Below are 18,149 nucleotides of genomic sequence, written 5' to 3'. Positions count from 1 at the left end.
TTGGTCGCGTTAGCTCTGCCATAAATTACGCTACGGAGGGTCCGTGAGACACGAAGGCACAGAATACAACAATAAGTATCTTATTTTGAGCTGTGCTATAGCCACTGACCAACAACGAGCACGAGTAGGAAAAGTGACTGTTGGAATAATGGTTTGCTGTTGTTCAAAGCAGTTGCTGCATTTTACTGAAGCTGATGAAGTTGCACGTTTGTAAATAAAAGAATTTAGCACTGTCTTTATCTGATTTGGGTCATTGTTTCTTTTTAATCTAAGATAAAATAGCACTGCTCTTACTAGAGACTCGCTCTCCGGCATTTGATAATGAATAGCTCTCTTGTTCGCTAGAATATAATGCTCTCATTTAATGCATGCTTCATGTGGAGGTATCTAACTGCACCCCTTGGTAAGTAACAACAAGCAGGGGTTGCCAGAGTTCCGAAGGCAATGCTAGAGCCTGGCTATTTCCTTACAATAACTGTGCTCAGGTTAACAAAGATGCTAAAAGCAGAAACAAGTTCCATCACTTTTGCTAACTTGTGTTGTTTCCCATTACACAGCTTAGAAGGAGAGTGCACGACAGAGCTATGAGCTGCTCTGGTGGGTTTTGTGGGGTTGTTGCGATGTGGGGGGGGCTTTTTTCCGACACTTGCCCTAATTTGCGCTTATTTAGACCTCTAGTAAGCCCCATGCAGCAGCTGGGATTTACTGAAGTACTCTCAGAATTCCAGTCAAGGGTGACAGTATTTAGAAGCAGATTGTAGCAAATATGAATTAAATGAAGGATCATGACAAAATAAGGCAGGCCAAATTCCCCTCTTGCTTTTATCCAGGTAATCTTACGGAAGTTGGAAGGGCAGCATAAACGTTTGGGAGCGCTCGTCCTAGTGCTGGTGACAGGTATGGTCACTCTAAATTAACCTCTTGGGACAATCTGACCTGCAGCGATTTCTGAATCCTGTACTGAATCATCCCATCCTGTGCAATATGGAACTGTCAGCATTTCTGTACAGCTCCATTACTGGCACTGCTCTGTTGGTTGTATCCACACCACTTTTCTCCCCATCACTCAGGTTGCATTCATACACCGGGAGAAAGCCATTTCATTATGTCTTCTGATCTAAACCCTGCCTAGCTGTGGTTCCTTTCCCTGCAATACCTCAATTTATCTTGGTTGGATCTGAAGGATGAGAAGCCAAATGACAAGCCAGGCCCATGCAAAACCTTCCTTACAGCTGACGAGCAATTGCCAAAGCCCACCTCCTGGAGCTTGCAGGAAAGGTTCCAAACATTGCTCTGGATTGCATCCACTGCTGCCAGAATCCACATCTCGATCCAACTTTTTGTATCTGCTGACAGATCTAAAAGCATCCCTGCTGACACTAGAGCACATCTATTAACCTTTCCTGGGTCAGTTAAACCAGTAGAAGAAACCTAGAATTAGAAATCAAGCTATTTACAAATGAGCAAATGAAAGTGGTTCTTGCCCTGACAGCACTAAAAATATACATACATATACACATGTATATATATAAAAATTCAATTTTAGTGATAGAATGGACTGTTAAATGTATTATTCAGTCTTCATTAGCCTAAATGCCACACGCTTATCCAACTTTTAATTCCTCCTTGTTAGGCAATACGAGTCTGCAGCAAAATTTTGTTCTCTTTAGCGCCAGGTTGAGACAAATCTCTTCATGCTATTGTGCCCTTTAGGAATCCTGTCAAATTCAATCACTCAGGACTCATGAGTCTTGCACTAACATGAAGAGATTGATTTGAAAACCATGGGACTAAAGTCCTTTTTTCTGTTTCTCATTTTCCATTTTCATACCTTAACCACTTTGCAGGAAGCTGAGATTGCCAGCTTTGCTCTCACATGCAGATGAGCACTTCCAAGAGCTCTGCAGCCCTACAATAATGCACTGGGATGTGGTAGTGACTATCTCTGCCAGTGTTTTCTGATCACTTGTATCTGAAATGTCAAGAATTACTGTGGTGTCAGGAAACATACTAGAACACAGCCTATTTAAAGGGGGTAAAAATAGATAGAAAAATGACCTCAGGCAAAGATGCAGAGGAATTCTTGACCTTTTCTAAACTGTGCCTCATTCAAACAAAGTATGTGGTAATAAAATCAACAGAAGACATACCTGGGAATAAACAATGCAGGCCCTCCTCCACAATGCAAAGTTTGAAAAGGATTGATGAGTTTACTGTAGCAAAAAGGGCTCGTGCAAACCTTAGCTTATAGCCAGAGTGCAGAAGTTCATGGTGGCAGTTTTTACTTGTCTGTGCAAATTCTGAGGGTGATTAGGGCATGGTGTGCACAGTCCTGATGCTCACACTGCAAGATGGATACTGAGTGCAGAGAAGAGCTACAATATGATCTGAAGTCAGAGAAAATGCCATGTAATTGAAGATACTAAAATCTTAACCTATTCACTGGATCAAAGAGAGTTGATAACAGTGTATACATTAATGCACAGGAAAAAATACTGAATGTAAGGGCCATCTGAACCCACCAATTCAGTGCAATCTGAAGGGGCAATGCCTAGCGACTGGAATCAAGCAAATGAAAATAGAGAATAGTCTTCAGTACCTGATTCAGAACCACTGACGATAAATAAATCCTTGGAACAGTCGAGAGCTATGGTTGGTTCCTCGGCTCTTGATGCCTCCTGCAAAACACAGGCCAGCCAAATGCAGGCTGTGGTGCGTTTGAGTGCAGCCGGCTCAGTTTAGGGTAAGATACAGCTGCTTGTAATTTACAGGAGATCGGACTACATGCTCCCATAGTCCCTCTCTTCTAGGCTTCATATACAAATTTCTACACTTCACAAACTCTTCAGAATCTCTATAAATACTTATGTTCCTCCAACCACCCCAGGTTTAGCTTTCCTTTCCATCTGCACCTTTTCCGTATTTGACTATCCTGCCCCACTTGCACAGCACTGTGGCCAGGAAAACATCACTGGCAGGTAATGGGGACTTCTTGTCCCGGCTGCTGAGCTGCTCAGCAGCCCTCAGAGGAGTTTCTGACGCAGTGTCCTCGGCCCTCACCTTTATTTGTCCTCGAGAAGAACGTACTTCATCCAGCTTAGCTCTCTCCAGCCAGTCAGGGCTGCACTTTGGAGACTTCTTCAGCCTTTAGAACAAATCAGAATAGACAAAACCAAAGCTTTACTCAGCAGTAACAAGCCATTCAGAGTCATTTGAATGTTCTTAGAGTTGCTGCAGGTTTTGCTCAGAGTCTAACAGGAACATTAGGTTTGTCTAAACTGCTACCTGGGTAACTAAGGGGACAACTGGCATCTTACAGCTATGAGACAAGTACTTTTCCTTTCCCCTTCCCTATGTTGCCTGTCTTCTTTACTTGGAGCATCTGTTTGAATGCAGAGATACAGTTTTCTTTCTTCTTCTATTTTATCAACACACAAGGTTTTTCTCGTGGTTAAATAAGAGGTTCTGTTCTCCTAATAGATATGTAGATAACATTGTGCTTTTGCTCCATCTATCTGACATAAGGCTGACTCTGGCAACCTCACTTACTGAGTAACTGTGTTGTCACTGGGAATACTCACACGTGTAAAATGAGCAGGACTTGGCCCTTTGGTCATATTTTTGTAATAAAAGATAAAATGAGATTTTTAGGAAGCTGCAACTTATGACCATAATATTTATGAGGCTGTCAGGACTGCACTGTAAAAATTCCTATTATTTAATTCTTCACTCTGACACTAAAGCATCATTTCATTTATATGCAAATAAGAACATACTCTACTGCTGTTTCTTCACTGAAGAAGCTGTTTGAATTATTCAGATTTTATTAATAAAGCTTCATAAATAAGTATTTTTTCTACTCAATTGGTAGTGGCCAGGGGAAATAATCTATTTATCAGACTTTGTTATTATGAGCTTCATAACAAAATATGAAGATTTATGGAGTACATAATTAGACGTTATGTGATTGTAATGGAAATGCTGGGTTATCCAGATGAAATACTCTTTCCTTATGTACTTCTCCTTGGTAGAGGCACTTTGTGGAAAATGGCAGAGGAGCTGCTCTGCAGACTGAGGATTAACTGTGTGTGTGACAGCACAATTGACAGCCTGAAAGGGCGGGCCTCGAAACCACCACTAAGTGTCCAGCACTTGGTATTCCCTTGAGGTACAGACCACAGTCAGTGTGCTCCTGTAGTGAACTCAGTTCTACCCGTGCTGTGAAAGGGGCTGAGCCCTGGCACTGAACCCTGGTTTGGGACAGCCAGGTCTGTAACCTCTGAATGGGGTCAGGCAGAACAGGGATGCCCTGATGCCCTGCTCAGGCAAGGCATCAGCCTCTTCATATATGCAGCAGGGGGAATTTAGGGACCTAGGGATTTTCTTCAGCAAGTCATAGAGACTGAAGTGCTTAAGTTTGTGTAAATTGCTTTGTCCAAGTTAGGTCCCTATAGTGCAGTTAAAATAGGCACTTTTTGAAATACTGGCTCTGAATTCTCCCTGTGGAGTTGAAGCATGAGACCTACAGAGCAATACAGTCATGAGATACCCAGTGCTGTGGCACCTTAGGATCCTCGTTTGGTCAACAGAATCAGGAAGGCAAAGGATATGCCAAAAATTTTCAACTCTGCATAGCCATCATGAGCCTAATGCTGGTCAGAGCAACATTTAGTCACGTATGTTAATTCTGTGCTACTTTACACATGTTCACACAACGGTTAGCATTACAAAAGTCCTAAAATAACCACTGTTTATGATACCTTGGAAAACCAGAGATTTCATTTATGTTGATAACATTAAGTCCTGAAAGAACCAACCCTAAAGTACTCACTGCATTCATTTCTGAAGAAGAATCAATACTGAAGCACTCTCACTTCAGGGAGTTTGATTTAAAAAACAGGCATTACAGTAAACATTTTTCTGCAGACTCTTTAATCTATTTAATCTATTTAATTCTAAGCCCTAGGACATGTTATGATGCTTTATTTACAAAGAAAAAGGGTAGTAAAAGGAGCCGAAAAAAAGCTTGCAGTGCAAAGTGAATTTTGGTGTGTCTGATGCCCCATTTCAAACTGAAAATTAAACCACCTTGTATGTCATCTAGAAAATAACGCAGACTATATGCAATATTCTAGTAAGGCTAGAATTAAATGTAGAGTGAGTTCAGAAAATGTGCACGCGGTATTCTTCAAGTATAGTTTCACCTATGGAATTCAGTACATACTGAATGTGGAGGCATGAGTTGTTAACTTGCACATTACATCATTTTGTGGGCCTGAATGGAAGGGATAAGCTGCTGGTCCAAAAATTCATAAGCAGTTCCTAACTTGCCACCCCTGGGAGAGGACAGATACTAATTCTGAGTACTGAAATGAATGGGAATTTTACTCCTAGCTCTGCAAATGAAGGAAACCAGGGATATATTGACTTTTCACCCTCCATTTTTGTTGGAAGTGGTTATTTGGATTTGCCAGGGCCCTTGAAAGCACTGATGGGCCTGATCAGCCCCACCTGGGGTCTCTTCCCACCCTGCCCTGGACCCTATTTAAGCCCAGACGGGGCCCATCACTCTGCTTTGGTGATGCTGGAACACTGTTGGTCTTCTGTTCCCCACAGCCCTGCCTGGACATGGGCCAACCTATGCGTTGATGCCTTGGGCTGTTCTGTGCCCAGGGAGCCCTCAGATGGGTGCTGATGTCTGCCCCTGGTTGGGGCTGGTGAGGTTCTGCTCACCCTGGGGATCCCTCCCAGCATGAAGATAGCTGCCACCTTTTGATATGCCCTCACAAGACTATTACTATAGCTGGATTTTAGTGAACTAAAAATCCAGCACTCCTCTTCCCATCACTTCTCTCCTCCATTACAGAGATGTACAGGAGAGACTCTCCATGAAAACCTTCTTGACAGGTAGGTCTTGACCTGCATGATTCCAGCCTGGCACCTCTCTTTGCATGTAACTGTGTATTTCTGGTTCAAACTCCCAGGTCAGTTGGCCAAAGGCTAAAACCACAGGAATTTAAATCAGGAACTGTATATCCTGGCACAGGCAGCTAAGTAACCTGATTTTTAGGCTTTACCAGCTCAGCAGTAAATAAGAACAATTAGTCAGGGTTGTGATATACTTGTAGCTTGCTTCTGTTGCCACTTCAGTTTTTCCCTGGGACAACTAATTTCCTGCAGTCTGCTTGTGCTAATAGTAGCCATACCTCTAACTCAGCTGTCTCCAATACTACTGCAGTGCCTACCAGCTACTGTAGGGATAACAGTTATTGAACTTGGATACTATAACCTTTTCTTTCCTTCAGTAAGAGGAGAGGATAGCATGCCTTGGAAAGGCATTACTTAGGTGTGTAGTGGTGCATTGCAGAGCTTGTTCTGTATTAAACTCCAAGGATTAATTCTCTTGTGGGTAATTCCCGATTACTTGACTGACTCATTTATTTTTAAGGAGAATTGTCTGAGGTTTTTTTCCTTTTACTTTCAGCTGCAAGTAATAAAATTAAAATGAGCTTCATTGTTATGATATGAGAAACTACAATGAGCTTTCTAATTGTGTGAAAAGATGGCAACAGCTATGGACTGGCAGAGGATTATGTTGAAGTTCACTGTGGCTTTCATCCAGGTGAAGCTCTGTGTCAGAATACAGAAGGCCCTGGGTGGGTTCTAGCACAGATGTGATATGAGGGAAGGCTGCTCTTTCTTCTCCTCCCTGCATGGAAAAGCATGCCATCTTTTTAGTCTACTCTGGCCCCTGGCAAATAAATGGGAGCCATGCTTCCCTTGCTCTCAAGTTACATGCTTGGGTGTATGAGACAAGCTCTCTCCAGACAGGTACAAAGCAACACCAAGCAGCACATATGGCTGCATGTTAAACAGGCAGGATGGTCATTTTAAAATTAAAAATGAACTCTTTTGAGTCCTCAAATGCCACAGTTTCTAACATCCCTCTAAGTATAGAAACTAATTGAGAAAACCTTACTATGTCATGTTGCCTTGCCTGAATCTGTTTGCCTGCTTTCTGCCACAGGATGCTCCTGCGGGGTGGTGTGTAGTAAGTTAGTTTTTCCAGAAGTCCTCCCACACAACATCATTTTTGGAGTTTGTGGATCGTATCTTCTGTGAGGGAGCACTTCAAGTGCTGTATGTTGGTGTGGGCATGCTCCAAGTGGAGGGTTGGCTGCACATGAGCTTTCCAGGGCAGGGTTTTTAGGATTACATTCTGATTTTTATTTTGCTCTTCACTCTGTGGTATGCAAACCTGCTCCAGCAGTGCGTGAGCTGATCATGCAACTGCTCCCTGTTACAGCCACAAAATGTGGAAATGATGAGTTAAATAGATCAAAAGTAATGTCACTGTTTAAGAAAACAGCAAGCCAGAGAAAGCTGTAATACTGTTGTCCAACAGGCATTTCTAAAATACCTAATGTTAAGAACACAACTGAAAATGAATTTATGAATAACACAGGGAGGTATTTGAGTTCTTTTGCCTACTGGAAATGGACTTGCTACTAGCACCCCTGAAAGGGCAATGAGGGAGACAATGGTGGCTGCTCACACTTTGTCCATATGAGCTGCAGCTACCTAGTGACTACCTCATGTACTCAACAAACATGAGGTGCTGAGATGTCACTGGTGTCCCTACAAATGTGGCAGCAAACTGACATTTGTGCAAGTCCATGGCACTCTTCAGATGTTGCTCATTGTCACAGTGATCTCTTACTCTCTTTTGTGCCTCTGTTAACCGGAATTTGTAGCAAAATAAAAGGAGTTGCTCAAAAACCGGTATTATCATATGAAGCTTGAAGACAAATGCGAAAGCAGTAGGACTGGATGGAAGGACTGAGAAAAGCGAGGTGATTTTTGATAGCAGAAACAGCTTAGGAGCAGTTTCCATAAGCAATGCTGGTAAAGGATAGAATGGAGAATGGTGCTAATTGGGAATGTGGGGGGAACTCCCTGGAACATTACAGCTTTAATTTGGAATTGCTGGGGAAAGCTGGCAAGTCCTCGTATTTGTCCTAGTCACAAGGATCTTTAAGCTGTAGTGGAAGCATACAATTTAGCAGGGTAAATCTCTTCCTGCAGAGATTTATGAGTGAGGGAAAAGAAATAAGGCAACTATAATGGCACCCTCCCCTATGAACGCTGCTTTTTGTGCCAGGAGAAAGGCTGAGATGAATACCATCACAATCCCTTTATTACATTATTAAATTATATTCAGTTGCTTTGTGTCCTAACCAGTCCTTCTCAACTGAAACCCTATTTTTCTTTTGTGGTTTTTTTTTTTCCCCATCCAAAATACACCCTTTGGACACAGTCTGTTTATCCCAGGGCACTCCTGCATAGCACTGACCAATGGGACCTTACCTGCCACTGACTTTATCTGCATTCATATATATACAATGCAGATAAACTTGTGTGCAGTGCTATCTCTTACCCGACAGCATTTGGTACTCACACAGCTCTGATGAAAGTTACTTCCTAAGGAGAAGTGGAATGGAAAGTCAAGCTTTTAGATGAAAAGGAAATCTAAACAAAACCCATGGAAGAAACAAAGGAAAGACACTTTCTAACAGATTTTTAAATCGATGAAGAGATGGTAGGGATAGCTGAAGATGAAAAGGGTCATATTTTTACACTTATGTGGCCTAAGTGGATCAATTTTTAATGTTTCTGCTGGATGTTTATACTGAGAACCATTAAGGTCCAAATACAAGCATTTCCAATTAGGAAAGCAAACAGCTTCAATTACAACTTTAATCAGATTTCTTAATGAAAGATTCCAGTGAGGATAGAATTAAGGTAGCAAAATAGATGGCTAAAGCAATGACAGCAGTAATCTCCAGCAATAGGAGATACAGAGAGTGGAAGAAAGCTGGGGTCAAGGATGAAGTCAGCATCACAGATGATAGAGGCAACCATCAGGTCAGAATAGAGCAAAACAAAATAAGCACTGCATGTATAAGCTCAGGTAGAATTTGGCCCTGCCTTTCATATATATCAGTACAACTTCATTGGCTGAATCCTGTTAATGTCACTTTCAATATGACCTAATGACATATATGCAGGCTTTCATTTAAAATTATGCAAAAGGCTAGATTTTGACTCTTACACTGTTTTTGCTTGAACTGTATAGTATTTTATGCACATTTTGAAACTATGAATTCTGTCTACATTCTACCCACTGATGCTTATTTAAAAATATTTAGGGTTTGGTTTTGTTTTTTATGGTGTTAGTATTCTTGTTTTCTGTATTTTGGCATCAGTGGTGTAAAAAGGAGGGATAAATAGCAGAATCAGCTCCCAGAATCAATAAGCAGGAAAACTGACTTTGTATGAAACACTTTTCCGATAATACCTTTCATACTTGTAGGATTTATATTACTTTTTGAAGCTGTCACTGATGTGAGAACGTGATTTTGCATACTAGTAAAACTGTGTCCACTTGTCTGCTATTTAGCTTATGCGTATGTGCATGCACACAAGGTTTTACTACCATAAAACCAAAAGAAACTACACATATTTGTGCTTTAACTTGAACTCTTTCATTCTTGTTGCTTGGCAGAAACCCCCTGCAGATGATCTTTATAGACGGCCAAACAAAACCAGCAAGCCTTTCTAAGCCCACCCTTCCCATGATGAAGTGACTGGTATGGTTTCAGTCTTTGCCCCCACTCATGAACCACAGGAAATTGCCTCCAACTTCCACTGTTTAAGAGAACAATTAAAATTGTAAATCTCTAAAAGCTTCTACCTTCCTGCCCTGAACTCCAGGCTTTAGCTACTCTTATTTATGTGTATTTTATCTTAGTTTAGCATTATAGACCAGACTGTGTTTACTCCTTGTTTTTGTAAAAAAAAAAAAAAAAAAAAAAGAGGTAAAATTAACCCCTCAGTTCACCAATTAATGACAAGCAGCAGTGGTACTGTCTGGTATTTTCCATGTGCCTACCATACTTTCGGCTCTGAAGAGCTATGAACACAAGAACAAAGCCCCACAGCTTATAAGAGAAGTGTTCCATACCCCATGCAGAAGAAAGCAATGCATACAAAGGAAGCTGTGCTCTACCCTGCACAGCAGCAGCCATAGCAGAGGTGTGCCGGGGTCCCCATGGACTGAGCAGACAGCAGCGCTGGGGCCCCCAGACCAAAGCAGTCTAAGAAACTGTATACTGAAAGGAAAGTAATACATATATCACTTAAGGCATGTAGCTTAAAATATTAAAAAGGAGGACAGAACTATGGAAAAGGGAGTTCTTTTAGAAAACTGCCTGTGGACTGTATTTTAATGTTCTGAAGCTGTTCCCTCAAGCTATTTTACACAATACCCAGTTTTCTTGAGTTTCAGAAGTACTAATAATTCAACGGATGCAGAATCACAGAAAGCTCCTGAACTCATCTTATGCTTCCCACCACTGCCTTCAAGTCCTATTTCTAGCTAGTGTTTCAGAACTATAGCATTGCAAAGGGGCAAAAATCCCTCTGTAGTGTTAACTGTTACCTTCTTTGAAAAGGATTCATTTTAAACCAGAGAAACTGAATGTATATTATTTGAAATATTTTGTCTTTTTTCCTCAAGAACTGGTAGATTATTAACCTAGAAGCTTGGCTTAATGTAACAATTAGTAATAAAATGCAGAAGCATCTTTTATGTTTAACATTAGGTTTTTTTCTTAGTATTTCTACAGATATTTATTGTGGGTTTTGATGCTTCAAATAGCAGTTACTTGAAATGTTGTGGCTATCCAGTAGAAATTTGGTTAAGTAGCATGTCCCTCTCCCCCATTCAATGAATAGTTTTTAATCCTTTCTAAGTATACGGTCAACAGTTCTTAGCATAATGTCAAAATGTAACATTAAAAAATACTATTTCATGTAAATTTCAACTCTATATGACTTCAGATACATGCTATGTGCTGTCCAGCTATATAAGTCATCATGTTAAGGATATTAAGCAAATAACATTGCCAAGATTTCTGCTATTAAATTAAAACTAGGGAAAAATAAAGATAATGCAAAAATACAATTGAAATTTAAAAAAACTGTACCTGCAAAATCTCATTTTCATGTGGTTTTTCTACAAGACTGTTCTGAATGAATTGGAAATTACTAAAATGTTGTTAAAGCAAAGCGATCTTCTGCTAGATTTTCACTATTAGAATATTTCACTTGGGAGATACCTGCCACCTTTGCCCAAGGTTTTCATGGAAATTCTCAAAACAAAAGCAGTTGGAGTTATTAGAATTTTAGCTAATTCCTGTGTCATAGAATCATAGAATAGTTAGGGTTGGAAAGGATCTCAAGATCGAGTTCCAACCCCCCTGCCACGGGCAGGGACACCTCACACTAAACCATCCCACCCAAGGCTTCATCCAACCTGGCCTTGAACACTGCCAGGGATGGAGCACTCACAACCCCCCTGGGCAACCGATTCCAGTGTCTCACCACCCTAACAGGAAAGAATTTCCTCCTTATATCCAATCTAAACTTCCCCTGTTTAAGTTTTAACCCGTTACCCCTTGTCCTGTCACTACAGTCGCTGATGAAGGGACCCTCCCCAGCATCCCTACAGGCCCCCTTCAGGTACTGGAAGGCTGCTATTAGGTCCCCACACAGCCTTCTCTTCTTCAGGCTGAACAGCCCCAACTTCCTCGGCCTATCTTCATATGGGAGGTGCTCCAGTCCCCTGATCATCCTCGTGGCCCTCCTCTGGACTTATTCCAGCAGTTCCATGTCCTTTTTATGTTGAGAACACCAGAACTGCACACAATACTCCAGGTGAGGTCTCACAACAGCAGAGTAGAGGGGCAGGATCACCTCCTTCAACCTGCTGGTCACACTCCTTTTGATGCAGCCCAGGATACAGCTGGCTTTCTGGGCTGCGAGCACACACTGCTGGCCCATGTTCATTTTCTCATCGACCAGCACACCCAAGTCCTTCTCTGCAGGGCCGCTCTGAGTCTCTTCCCTGCCCAATCTGTAGCTGTGCCTGGGATTGCTCCGACCCAGATGTAGGACTTCGCACTTGTCATGGTTGAACTTCATAAGGTTGGCATCAGCCCACCTCACAAGGATGGCATCCCTTCCCTCCAGCATATCAACCGGACCACACAGCTTGGTGTCATTGGCAAACTTGCTGAGGGCACACTCAATCCCACTGTCCATGTCAGCGATGAAGATGTTAAACAAGACTGGTCCCAACACCGATCCCTGCGGGACACCACTCGTTACCGGTCTCCAGCCGGACATCGAGCCATTGACCACAACTCTTTGTGTGCGGCCGTCCAGCCAGTTCTTCATCCACCGAGTGGTCCATCCATCAAATTGATATCTCTCCAATTTAGAGAGAAGGATGTTGTGTGGGACAGCATCAAATGCTTTGCACAAGTCCAGGCAGATGACATCAACTGCTTTACCCTTATCCACCAATTCTGTAGCCCCATCATAGAAGGCCACCAGATTGGTCAGGCAGCATTTCCCCCTAGTGATGCCATGCTGGCTGTCACCAAGCACCTTGTTGTTTTTCATGTGCCTTAGCATGCCATCCAGGAGAATGTGCTCCAAGATTTTACCAGGCACAGAGGTGAGACTGACTGGTCTGTAATTCCCCAGGTCTCCCACTTTCCCCTTCTTGAAAAGGGGGGTTACATTTCCCTTTTTCCAGTCATCAGGAACTTCACCTGACTGCCATGATTTTTCAAATATGATGGCCAGTGGCTTAGCAACTTCATTCACCAGCTCCTTCAGGACCCGCGGATGGATTCCATCAGGTCCCATGGACTTGTGCACGTTCAGATTTTTAAGATGGCCTCGAACCAGATCCTCTCCTACAGTGGGCCCAAGGTCTTCATTCTCACAGTCCCTGCGTCTACCTTCTAAGACCTGGGTGGTGCAGTCAGAGCCTTTGCCAGTGAAGACCGAGGCAAAGAAGTCATTCAGAACCTCGGCCTTCTCCAAATCCTGTGTAGCCAGTTCTCCCCAAAGCTTCCTCAGGGGCCTATTTTGTCCCTAGTCTTTTTTTTGTTTGCTACGTACCTGTAGAATCCCTTCCTGTTATCCTTATCCTTATCTTTAGAGGTAAAGCCAAAGAAAACCAAGAGCTAAAACCAAGTGACAGGAGTGAAATTTATTTTTGTATCTGTTTAATTAAAATACTATCAAGAGAGTGCTATCAGCAACTTCTGAAGCAATAAAATAACACTTCTCTTCACAAAGAAATGCATCTTTTTTCACACTAGGTATTCTGTAGTTAGCTCATGAGACCAAATGTTAAAGTCATTTGTCTAGAGGTTGCAATTCTAGCTTGTTTTACAGGAAAATAGTTGCTGAAATGAGTCTGAAGTAATGAATTCTAGTAAACACCCAATGTCCACACCTTCTAGCATGTTGTGATGCTGCAGCAACAGTTTAGGTTAAAACTGACCATACTAACTCTTTTAAGTTATGATTTGCAAAATATCTGTTTTGTACTTGTGACTTCCGTTAAAGTATAACTTTTTTTCATACTAAAACAGTTTTAAAAGTTATATAAAATCCACTCCTGCAATCCAGTGTTATCAGAATGTGAACAAATTACATTTTCCACTTTTAAATATTGATTTGACCTTTTGGGTCTCCTTGCAAATGTTATCCATGCATCGCTGATGTCATTAAAAATGCTCTGCTTGCTTATAGTAGGTATCTGGTTGGGTTCCTTTGCATGAATTAAATAACTGGACAAGAGTGCACATGACTATATTCTCCTGTAGCCCTGGGGAATGCAGTGATTTGGTTGGGGGGTGAGGGTGTCTTCCAACTCAGGTGATTTTCCTGAGCCATATGGTTGTGTTGGCATGTATGTACTTTTTCTGTATAAGGCTTAATTATTCCATACCATTTCAAATGCTTTTACCCTGACAGAGCTGAGAGTCCTGGCCCACAAAACCCAGTAATTGAGTAACTGGAATTTTCACTCAGAAGGTGGGAGATCATAGAATGCTTCAACAATGGGTGTTGGACAGGACCTTAAAGCTCACCTAGTTCCAACGCCTGCCACAGGCAGGGACACACTTCCACTAGAGCAGGTTGCTCCAAGCCCTGTCCAACCTGGCCTTGAACACTGCCAGGGATGGGGCAGCCACAGCCTCTCTGTGCCAGGGCCTCACCACCCTCACAGGGAAGAACTTCTGCTCAGTATTTAATCTAAATCTCACCTCTGTCAGCTTAAAGGTGTTTGTTCCCTTGTTCTATCACTACATACCCTTGTGAAGAGTCCCTCTCCAGCTTTCTTGTAGGCCTCCTTTATATGGATTGAAATCCCTTCATAAAAAAGGAATGGGTCTTGAATGAGTGTTATAATGCTGTCTGAAATATATGAAGGAAGAACAAAGCACACTATATATTTTGTAGTGACTTGCTAGACTCTTGTGAGTTCCCAAGACTTCCCCAGAATTCTACAGGAAATCAAGACTTTCAATTTTCCACAGGACATTCCAGCAGAAAACACATCACCACCTTCCAACAAAAGACACATGAAGTACAATGGCATCCTGAGTTCTTCTGTAGAAACAGTCCACTACCTAATCCCTATTTTCTTCATGTATTTGCATTTACAGATCCTCTTCTGAGTATCTTACAAAAAATTAACCAGTAAGTATATATGGTCTGAATTAACATGTGAAAGGACTGATTAGTGAACAGCTGGACTAAATATGCAAATTATAAAGTTTTCTTTGTGCCTTTATATGAGAAGATGTTTTAAAAACTTTATCAGTGTCAATGTGTCAGCCTGCAGTTCTCTGTGAAATCTTGAAACTGCTCTTTCATCTATGTTGTAAACACATCAACAAGTATGTAGAATGTCTTGACTTTGAAATGCTGTCACCTACTTTCTGTATCGTTGTCAGTAGTCAGCTTGTTATAAAAGTGTTTCATATCTAACTCTGTTTCTTTTGGTAGCGTGTCAACACACTGCGTTTTTCAGCTGTGTTCCTTGCCTCATCTTCCATCTTTATCAGAAATGGTGTGACAAGTTTTCCTCTTTCTTCGCAACATGTTGATATCTCAGGTTCTCCACTGTCACCAAAGCAGTTGAGGATAACTTGAGCCTGTGTAAGCTATCTTCAGCATTTTGTGCCAAAGTGCAGTGGGATTTTGAACTCAAAACGTTTTTGTGATGGTGAGAAGTCCCCAAGCTTCAGTCATTGTCTTTACTTCCTGGTTTGGAAGCTTCCCAGAACATGTTCAACCTAATACAGTGCCTACTCCTGACATGCTCTGCATTGTGGATTCCACAGTTTGCTAGGAACAAACCTGTCTGATGGACAATTTGTTGAGTGTACCTGGGCTTTCTATTCTGCTGTTTCTCATGTAATTTTGTTTTATTCTGGGGTTTGTTTTCAGAAGATAGCATGTCAGGAAATGGTACAACTGCCTCAGATGCCCAAACTGAAAGTTAAACAAGTTACTGCACTGCAGAATGGAAGACGCTTGCTATTTTCAAGTTTTGAATTATACTTGTTTCACAAGGATTTTCAGTCCACTGCTGAAGTTTAAAGTTAAAAATTTGGCTAAATTTGAAAATATGTTCAAATGCTTTCAAGAACTGTGCAATAGAATTGCATAGATCAGTACATGAAAGTCAGTGAACCCAAAAACTATGCTGAAGTATTCAATGTAATAAATAATCATTGAATTGTTTAGGTTCGAAAGTCCTTTAAAATTGAGCCCAAATGTTAACCTGGCACTGCCAAGTCCAGCATGTCCTAAGGGCCACATCTACTTTCAAATACCTCCAAGGATGATGACTCTTTTAACCCTTTCAATGAAGAATTTTTTTCCTAATATACAATCTAAATCACCCTGGCATGATTTAAGGCTATTTCTCTCCTACTATTACATACTTGTATCATTCTTGTGTATACTATAGTGTCAGCATCTTGTTGCATGTACAATAGTACAGTTTCCTTGCACCTTTTAAAGGCCCACATCATGTTAATTTCCAAAACAATACAGTCTGAGTGCTGTAAAATACATTTTCCTGGTATCTGATGTGGAGTCAGGAGTGTTGGCTTATGTCCCTTCCATAGTCTGCAAGGACATGTAATAGTTCTGCACTCATACTTCCTATTGTTTATTACTTGCCCTGCAACGCTGCACTCCCTAAAGCTCTCCTCAGGACTAGATCAAACTTTCTTAGCTGTGTACAAGAAGTACAGTTTTGCACACCACCTTTTTGTGATGCAGTCGGTAAGTACTATTATATACAATATACAAACAAGTCTAAAAATACTAAATTTAAAGTAAGGCTCAAGGCAACGTTCTTTATGACCATAAAAGCTAAAATAGATAGGTATGGGAGAAAATACAAACTGAGGAATGTATGCTTTCTACCTTCATGCAAGAATAAACATATCTGAAGAAAGATCACTGCATGAACTCCTCCCCCCCCCCCCCCCCCCCCTTTATAGACTGCATTCCTGATAACTAAGATATCATAAAGAAATACCTTTCTAGTTCAGGTGTGTTTCAAAACCAGGTTGACATGAACCAGAGATCAAACAAAACCTGTATACACGGACCTACTTTGAAAAAGCTAAGGATCTGTAGGGTGTTCAGATCATAGTCTGCAGAAACTTAATTGGCATGTTGTTGCTGTTTAACTTAAAATGCACAGCATAGCTGCAGTATGGAAGATTATTAGAAATAACGGAGTAAGCAGGCTGTCATCCTAGGAAAGGCAGTTTAAAATTATCAGAATTATCTCTAGCTCACATAGGTGTCTTGGCCTGACTGAATCAAGCTATTAATCATATCGGCTGGACCACGTTCACTTCACGTGTGGATCACACTGCTGCTTTATCCACAGTTTATGTGGCTGAATTGCATTATTTCACCTTAATCAACCTAAGTTTAGCAATTAAGGATGGGACTAGGGAAGGAGGCGGGAAAGATGGACTTTTCTAGAAAACTTGGGATAAGCATTTCAAAGTGGACAATAGCTAAGATTATTTCTTCCTTAAAGAAAATGGACACAAAACCAAGAAATGAAGCTCCCTTGAGGAAGAATCAGACATGTAGATATTAAGTGGCCAGCTTTATGCAAAGAATCAATCTCTCCTTACCTCTTGTCTACTCCTCTAATTTATTATCTGCTAGAATAAAAACACTTCAACAGATATGAACCCTCCTGTAGACTAAAACTGCTATGTGTAAAACCAAGCATATTCTAAAAAGTCTATCAGACCCATTATTTCAAAACTCACAAATTCTCTCCTGTCTCTGGTATGTGGATAAATACCTCCATCATATAAAGATTTCTGTATTAGCAGATTTTCCAATATGAGAAACTTCCTTTTTCCTGAGAATTACATTTCCTGACTTACTCTGTGGACATTCTCTTTCCGTGTGTGGGGTTTGCTGGTTTAATGAGCAGCAGCAAGTTAGCAGGCTTCCACCTACAATCCTAACTAAAGCCAACTGGTCTGTGAGTGTTACTGAGGAATATTTGTACAACTGAAGATTTGGAGGATAAGTACTTCAGTCATTTATTCAGAGTGATACATGAAGACTACTGTGAGTAAACATTTTTTCAAACTGACAAAACTGTACACAAAATCAAGTTCATGACCAGTGCATATCACTTCAAAATACGGGCAGAAGAAAACTTTGTTTTCTCCAGGGAATTAGTCTGATAGAGTGGTAAATAGCCTCACACTAAAATAGGAAAACATTATAACTTAAGTTCCTGCACAAAGCCCACCACAGAACTAAGGCTCTTCATAACATTAATTTTTATTAGAACTGTTTATATTTCCAACAAATGAGAACTGTTTGACGAAAAACTGTAGATTTTATGTTTATCCAATAAAAAGAAATCTACAAATGTCAGATGTTTCTAAATAATTTTTTTCAACTACAGAATTATAGTTTCCACTCCAAAGCAAGAAATTATGCTGACAGGAAGCCTTGTCAAAGTGCATAAACCATCAGAGGATCTGGAATCCACATGTTAGCCATTGCATAGTAGTAAATATCAATGATTTGCAATAATTTAGAGCAAAAAGCTAATAAGAGCATTTTGTTACTCTTCTTTGTATGTCTGATTTCAACAAAACGGGTCCAGCTTACAAAAACATCCATTCCCCTCCTACCTTTAAAAAAAGTACAGC

At 41.0% G+C, this 18,149-nt stretch overlaps 1 long non-coding RNA gene across 1 annotated transcript; it reads left to right on the top strand.

Moving 5' to 3' along the window:
• Positions 1–869: 869 nt before the first annotated feature.
• On the top strand, positions 870–9,690 carry LOC136012287 (uncharacterized). Its single transcript, XR_010611660.1, has 3 exons — positions 870–897; positions 5,867–5,907; positions 9,566–9,690. It is a non-coding gene; the product is annotated as an uncharacterized LOC136012287 (long non-coding RNA).
• The last annotated feature ends 8,459 nt before the right edge of the window (positions 9,691–18,149 follow it).

The sequence above is a fragment of the Lathamus discolor genome, chromosome 3 (genome assembly GCF_037157495.1).
Source record: "Lathamus discolor isolate bLatDis1 chromosome 3, bLatDis1.hap1, whole genome shotgun sequence".
Taxonomy (NCBI): domain Eukaryota; kingdom Metazoa; phylum Chordata; class Aves; order Psittaciformes; family Psittacidae; genus Lathamus; species Lathamus discolor.
This window is presented reverse-complemented; position numbering and strand designations above follow the sequence as displayed.